An 8274-nucleotide genomic window follows, 5' to 3' on the forward strand; every position below is an offset into this window, starting at 1 on the left:
GCAACGAACAACAAACATCATGTGCATTTTTTTTTCTGTTCGTGCCCATCTCTACCCAGGAATTGACATAACCATGAGCAGAACAATTTGAAAATTTCCTATCAAAACTCTTCTGACTTCCCTTGAAATACTGAAGATGTTTCTCCTAAGGAAGAACTCCAAAATTCATTTTGAATGTTACTTCACACAAAATGTTAGGAGCATCTGTAATCCATCCTTCATTTACCATGTTCTAAACAAATGTCTTCATCTCTTACTTATCCCACTCTCCTCCAAGAAGTTTATGGTGGCCCAAGACCATCCTGTGAACTTCAGAGGTAAGATCAGAAATAAACCTTACTGCAAATGGGGGATAAATAGGAGTCTCACAACTCGGTCTTTTGTAACGTTTTATCATGCTAAACATGGGCATAACTACACTCCACGTTTACTTCATCTGGTCTCCAAGATGTCATACAACACATTCTACTAAGGGAGACCAGAGGAGAGGAGGCACACCTCCTGTTTTCAGAGGCAAACACATTCTCCTTTACATATACTTCCCACCACAATGGAGATGTGAACCCAGGTATCCTTAGTGCAATCCTAAGACCACTTCCTTTGGAGCAAGTCCCATTGAATATCTTAGGTCTTACTCTGAAGTAGACCTGCTTAGGATTATTCCCTATACCACTCAGCCGCTCTGTCATCATCACGAAAACAAAAACCAAGATTTAGAATGGGAAGCTTCCCTGGTATTCATAATGGACTTAAAACAATATTCTTTTGCTTGACTTCCAAGATGCTTTTAAAGTATGCAGGTAGTAAATGCTTCATTTACATTATGCTTCTAATGAAAGAACCATTAATTGACTTCGGACAATTACACTGTGGAATAGATTTATTTTGTGGTCATTTTGAAAAGCGTGGCTGGGGCTGCATGCTTTATACAAAGCAGCAGATTTGTCAGCCCTAAGTCGCTGGCGCAAGAGGGGGGGAGTCTGTCTCTTGGGAAAGGAGTAGCTCAGCATTTTGAAAGCAAAGGTGTTACATCAGAAGTGCAGAATTTTATTGTTCACCCAAAGTCAATGGCTGCAGCTATAGTGCCTTACTGGCATGTTACAATGCTCACTGATTCCAAGAGAAATCAGCAGAGCTTATGAGTCTTAAGTTAGCTAACAGTGTCCTGCTGGTTTTCCTTTAAAAATGAAATGGTTCCATTTGGGGGTGGGATTAAACAACGACAGAATGTTGAGAACTGGGGTGGAAGTCTGAATCCTCAACATACTGTCTCTGCAGATCCATTATTGTTGTTTGGTCGCATGTAGGATTTCTTGACATTTCCCAAGCACAGAAAATCGACTGAAATTATCAGCCTGTTTCTTCCTTGCCCCCCTACCCCTCCACTATAAGAAATTTTTAAGATTATAAAAATACTGATTTTTAAAAAAAAAAGATCAGTGAATGCAGCATTCTTGATTTTCTCCCGATCGTCCATTTAAAATAACATTGTTTAACAAAAAGGCATTACTTTGTCTCAAAGATAGGAAACAGAATGCTTTATCATCATCAAGTCAGACAGCGGAATATGACTGAAGACTGAACCAAACGATTATTACGTATTCACAATTCATGCGATTATATATTCACAAATTATGATATCAACCTTGGATTTTTGAGGGTAGGGAGGGTCAGTATAATGAAAATTAACCAGAGTAGCTGGAGTGATCACTCATATTAGAGCTCAGAGAGGTGCAAAGAAAAGGGATTGGCAGTTCAGGGAAGCACATATGGCCGGGGTTTCTTTCTGTTGTACCAGCTCTGCCTTCTGCAGTGAGATAGCTCCACAATGTTCATCTGCTTGTTTTCATGTCTCATACTTTAGATTCCCTTTCTTGGAGCGCCGACATTTCATCAGCAACCACCCGAAGCATGAAACACTGTTTCACTAAGCATATGCTGAAGTGGTAATAAAAGAATACAGGAAAGCAGGATTTCTTGCCCAAGCTAAAATAAGATTCTTAGAGAAAATGGTTCAGGTTTCCTACTCGGTCTATAGAATTATAATAGCTATGAAACTCAGCCAGCTTAGTAACTGAGCATAAGAAGGCTGTTCCTTTCTCTAGATGTATATCAGTGCAATTTATACATCTTGTACTCTCAAGGCAAGACATCTTCCTGGCATATTATACACAGGGGACCATTTTTCTCCCCTTAAATATTGGGAACGTGCTTCATGCAGAACATCTGGTACCTTTCCTGAACTCCAGTTATTCTCTTGAAATTACACCACAATGTACTTTGTCCACAAGATTCCAATTTTCAGTTTTATTGTTCAGCCCATTAAGGCTTATTTTAGAAAAGCACCCATTTGTCACACAGTGAAGAATGAGTATAGAGGGTTCTATTAAATCACAGGAGGGTCTATCAAATAATATATCAGGATAACTTTTCTCAAAACTTGAGAGCTGATAAGATGCTCCCCCACTCCAGATATTCTAGAGCTATTTTTTTTCTAAAGACAGATTACAAAATCATAGTGCTGGGAGTATCAGAAGGTCATCAAGCCTACCCTGCTACACTAATATCCACATACTACGTATACCACAGATTATTTTAATATGAAATGCAGTGTGCCCCAAATGGAAAGCAATACTGTGCACAGAGCTGACAGTTATACATCTGCCTGATTTTGTTTTGCAGGCCATTAATGTCAATTTGGAGGGAAGGTGGCATAGTATAGCCCAATCTGGTCAGATCTCGGAGGCTAAGCAAGGTCAGTATTTGGAAGAGCGACCACCAAGGACGACTCTGCAGAGGAAGGTACAGGAAAACTACCTCTGCTTCTTACTTGCTTTGATAGCCCCTTGCTTGTGTGGCCATAAATCAATTGAAATTTGACAGCACGCACACACACAACCAATTTAATTCAATGGGGCTTATTATCAAGTGTGCACAGGATTGCAGCCTTAAAGAAGTAAACTAAGGAAAAACAATTTCAGGTGGGTAGCCATGTTGGTTTGTAGTAGAAGAGCAAGATTTGGGACCAGTAGCTCCTTAAAGACCAACCAGATTTCCAGGATATGAGTTTTCAAGAGTCAAAGTTGATTAAGGGAGATTTGACTCTTAAAAGCTCATACCCGGGAAATCTAGTTGGTCTTTAAGGTGTTATTGGACCTGAACCTTGCTCGAAGGAAAAACAAAGGACTCCAAATCCTCAACTAGTTAGTTCACTTCCAAATAAAAGTAAGATGACCCTTCTTTTCAAAATTCCCACCAAAACCATAATCAGCCATTGGTTCATAGGAGCAAGTTGTGGAAATTCCTTGTTTTTTGTTGGAATCATCGTGTTGGTGCTATGTCTTATTTGCTGATGCAACAAAGACTGACTGACCTACATAGGATCAGGCCAGATTACATGAAACCATGTAACTCAAAACCATGAAACTCTAGTTAATGCATTTGTGTGAACATGGTCTACTTCATCAACTAATTAACTATTGTTAGGATCCATCAGATCAGGATTTGAAAACATAGCTAGGTGCCAATTTATTAACATCTGTTAGTCTTACAGTTTTGCATAGTTTATGATCACAGACATCCTGGCTTGTTTTCTGACACCTCTCTCTCTAACTAGAGACCAAACTCAATGAAAGCAGCATTTTTTTCGAGACAAACCAGGATCTGAAGGATCACTCTGTTCAGACATAACACAAAAGAGTAGTTTATTTTTGGATTTTATATGATCAACATTGATGCCATTGACTTTCACCTTAAGACACTGGCCATTTTCAGATTGCTTACTGGCCACGGAACATTGCACTGAGCATCTTCCTGGTGCAATTTCGCGCGAGAACAGGCCAGGAAGACGCTGTCATTCTGGGAGCTCAGCGCTATGTTCCATGTCCAGTAAGCAGTGTGAAAATGGCCATTCTTCTGAAGCTCACTCCGATATTCTTTTTGCTCCTGTATGACTGAGCATCAGAAGAATGCCTGTCTTGGGCCTTCCAAGTGCCAGCTGTGCCAATTCTGTAATAATACCTACCTTTCTGAGGTGCCAGGCAATTCCGAGTATCTGCCTCTTGATGTGTGCTTTAACACTGGATATTTTCTTGGGTCACTAGGTGCAAGTGCCTGTGCTACATTAAGCTACATTTCTAGGAATACCAGCACTTCCCTCTGGCCCTTATTCCTTCCTTTATGCCTTCTTGGGTTGCCAAATACTTCCCTATACAAGCAAGAACTAAAATGAAAAGTCCTTTTATCCCATCCATCTGCAACTTGGCAGGGAGAATCTCTTGGATGAAGGATTCACTTTCTAAGAACTTCATCCCAACTGGCTGGTGGGGAGGGGGAAGGTTAGAACTGGAAATTGCAGAAGAGGCCAAATTTTGAAAGTTGGCTGGTTTGATTTGAACATCTACATTTTGAGTTAGTTGCCTTTCTTATGAGAAGCAAACCCACGTGATCTGTTTTTCTCACCAGTTTCTTTTTGCCCATACCAAATAGTTTCCATTTAGATCAATGTGTTTTTCAACATTATTTTTGCATCAGTTGCATATAAATTGCATACAATACAAAAAAGGTACAAAGGAATAATCAACGACAATAATTAAAAAATGGGAAAACCGAAGCAGAGGATAGTGACAAAATCAAAAGGAAACAACGAATGGTGATACCACTTGATTTCTACTGGAAATGTGTTCTGCCTTCAATTTCATACAACCTGGTATCATTTCTACCTGAACTTTAGATCCTATAAATATTTATTTAGAAAATGTATATGCCACCACTGCAGAGAACCTGCTTGAGGCAGCTTGTGAAACTCAACATGATAGAATTATTAAAAAGCATAAAACCCAACAAACTATTAAAAACCCAGCCACAGCATAAAAGCAGCATAAAAATCTGGCATCCTAAAATGGTTCTCAGAAAACAGCACTAAGCAGACAACAAGAACAAAGACCAATTCCTTTATTCAAAGCCTATGTCAAAAGAAATGTTTGGACCTGGCACCTAAAAAAGACTAAGGTTGATGCCAGGTGAGCCTCAGGATGAAAGGTGTTCCACAGGCAGTGTGCCACCACTGAAAAAGCCCTGCCTCTAATTGCCACCTGCTCTGCTCTGCACGGTAATTCCGCTTTACCCAGTATCTCCCTGAAATCCAACAAACTGTTTCTTTCTCTCTTTTTAGGAATTCAGGATACGTTTTGAATCAATTCCATTTTGATCAAAAGAGAAATTCAAAGAGACAAAGGGGCAGTGAGGTTCTACAAAGTTTCAGAATTGCATTCTGCAGGTAATATCTTCTCAAACCTTCCTACCCTCCTGCTAGAGCACCCTACAGTGCATAACATTTTTAAGAAGAAAAGCTTGCAAGGGCTGAAGTTACAAAAGGGTGCGTGGAGATATAGCAGAAAGCCACAGAGTAATCAAAAAGAAATTAAAGAAAAAAAATCTTCTTTTGAAAGGAAAAAAGAATAGGAAGAATCAGTGGCTGTATCTTTTCAACAAGGGTTTTTTGGAAAAAGGAATTCCACGCCACATACTGAATTGCCATAAGTCAGCTGCAACTTGATGGTACTTACCACCACCACCACCACCACCATCATAACAATGCTACCTGCAGGTGGAACCAAGAGCACAGCAGAAGACACCTTCCGTGACTGAGAAGACAGACACAACTACGCCTTCCCGTATGGCATCACTGAATATTCCTGTGTAGGATCACTTATCATATCATTGACCTGGAATGAGGATGTCAGTCAGCGTGAGGGAACCTGGAACAGAACTGCAGAGCTGCTGCAGCCACATCAGTGGTAAGGTGACTTCTCCTTGCCCTGGTACCTTTGGGATGCTTTGGGGTTAGACAGGGTCTAACCCTTTGAGGCATGCTCAGGGCTGCAATCTGCAGAGAGACACCATATTGATAAGGTGGGAAGGGGCAATCCTTTGCCATTTATTTCAGACCACATCTGATAATTCTCTGATCAACCCCCACTGGTTCTGCCTACAAAATCAAATGCCCCGACATATTAGGTGCACACCCCCAAGGCACAAATGCATTTGCTTTAGAAGAAAAAAAACTAAGTGTTCCATATTATTTGGATATCATATCAAATCTCACAGGGTCTTAAAATTCACAGCATTGTTTTCTCAGTTTTAGCTAGTATGTACTTGGACCTTCCTGCCTCCCTGCTCCCACTAAAATCTCTTCCCTTTCGTCCCACTGAAATCTGAAATGGTGTCCCTATGGGCTATTCTTTCTGCCTTTTGGGACCGTATTAGACCAAATGTTCCATAATTCTGAAGCCACTTCATAAAATCCATCGAATTCTGTCTTCTTCTTTACTCCAGACCCCCCTGCCCCCAATGGCTTCTGCTGCAATCACAGGACTTCAATTGGGAACTTACATGTTAGTGTAAACCCTACTGAGGCTCCCATGAGTGTAAACGCTAGAGCTGCCCCTCTGGAATTGCTCCTGATTCCTCAAGTTATATGCTAACAACAGCAAAGGTAGCAATGGCAAGTAAATGGAAAGACAAAAAATGCCCAACCAGAGAAAACGGGAAAGATAAAATGAATGTGGCAATGGGAAAATTAATGCATTATATAAATAGAAGACCTATCAGAATTGCTTCTGATTCAACAGGTATAGATTTGGACTTCATGGCATATTCTACAACCTCTCCTCCCCACCAGCACTATCCAGGCTAAGCATGTGGACGCAAAGGGCAGGCTTGTGGGGCCCAATGGATTTCACTGCCTAGGAGGTGCGCTTAGGGCATTGCAACATCCGAATTAACCTGCCTGAGTCACTAGCAACATTTTGCATACACCACACTTCCTAAAAGCATTGTTCTCCCTTGCATACGGGGAAAACAAAAATTAAAAAAAAATCAAATGCTTACACTTCATAATGTAAAGAGCAAAGATCAAATCATGTAATGGCCTCCCCCCCCCCTCCAGCCTCCCTTCGAGGAGGAAGTCTCATTTTGTGGTGCAGCCAAGTGCAAAAAAGAAACGGTTCCAGACAGGGGTCTGATGGAGTCGTCCGGGGAAGGATACAGTTTCACACTTAATGACATTTACCCAGGAAAGACACACAACAGGCAGCAAGAGCCAGGGCACAGACTGCCACTTTCCTTACCTGCTTAAATGCCTCACGGGACACCACTGAAGCAATGTTGGGTTGGCTCCCTTCCTTTTAACCCTTCCCAGTCCCTAAAGAGTCTCGCTCCTTCAGGCCCTTCTCAAGAAGGTGGATCAGGATACGGAGGGACTAAGCAGGGACCAAAACCTTTCTTCTTGGGGAACTCAGCCCCTGGGCACCTCAGAAGTGTAGTAGAAATGCATCAGATTCAGCTAGATCTGCCCCCTGCAACTCGTATCCAGCTAAGACAAGCAAATGTGGGAGATGTGCCACAAATTGACACACCACGAAAAGAGCACAGGCTAGACTTGATAACTCTAGGTGACTCAACCAAGTGAGCCAAGTCATGAGCCGTAATTCAAAGCCTGGGTGAGTAGGGGAGACATAGGGTTAATATAGGAATTAAGCTGCGTAATACACCGAATAAGTGCAGGGGTATTTTTAAAGGACTCCACAAGGGCGGTGGATTTACCTCCTCCCTCCCCCTGCAAAAAGTCCTAAAAGAAGAATCCTCAAAGCGCCCCGGCTCCGCAGTGACTTCTCCAAAGCAGGTACTCACCGGGCCGGGTTTCAGGAAGCCAGGCGTCCGGGAAGCAGAGGGGCCCTCCAGGCCAGCGCGCATCCCATGGTAGCTCCGAGGCTGGGCGCGAGAAAGGACAGCAGCGGCAGCGCTTGCTCGGTGGCGGAGACCCAAGTATCCCAAAGGCGGCGGGGGCGCGCACGAGAGCGCGCGTGCAGCTGCAAGGCGGTGAGACGAGAGGAAGCTGGCGCCGCGTGTGTTGGGTGTGAGTGCGCGGGGCGAAAGGCGACCAGGGATGGAGGACTGTCAAGGCTGATCCGTTGAAGGCGAAGCCGGCGGATGCTCCTCGATCTTCGACCAAGAGGCAAGGCTGCTCGGGCTGAGCCGACGCGGCGATCCAGCCAGAGAACTAGGGAGTCAGGCTGGGCGCCTCCGGATAGATATAGCGGATTTCGGGCGCTGGGTGGGGGAGGATCCAGGTCGGTCGGGAGGAGGGGGGACTGGGTGGGCGCAGAGAAGAGCTCCACGGTCCCCTATGCGGGTTGCTGTGCACTCGCCCAACGGAACGGTATTTGCAATTAACTTCGTACAGCAAGACTGTATGCCTCGCCCCCAACTTCA

The 8274-nt window shown here is 43.3% G+C and overlaps 1 protein-coding gene across 1 annotated transcript in view; it reads right to left on the bottom strand.

Annotated features, from left to right (window-relative positions):
• BRINP3 (BMP/retinoic acid inducible neural specific 3) overlaps window positions 1–7894 on the bottom strand; it is a 396972-nt gene extending 389078 nt beyond the window's left edge. Inside the window, exon 1 of the mRNA XM_054979213.1 lies at window positions 7693–7894. The gene's annotated coding sequence lies outside the window, so the exon portion shown is untranslated. The remainder of the gene's footprint in view (window positions 1–7692) is intronic.
• Window positions 7895–8274: the final 380 nt, after the last annotated feature.

Source organism: Eublepharis macularius, chromosome 5 (assembly GCF_028583425.1).
Source record: "Eublepharis macularius isolate TG4126 chromosome 5, MPM_Emac_v1.0, whole genome shotgun sequence".
Lineage (NCBI taxonomy): Eukaryota > Metazoa > Chordata > Lepidosauria > Squamata > Eublepharidae > Eublepharis > Eublepharis macularius.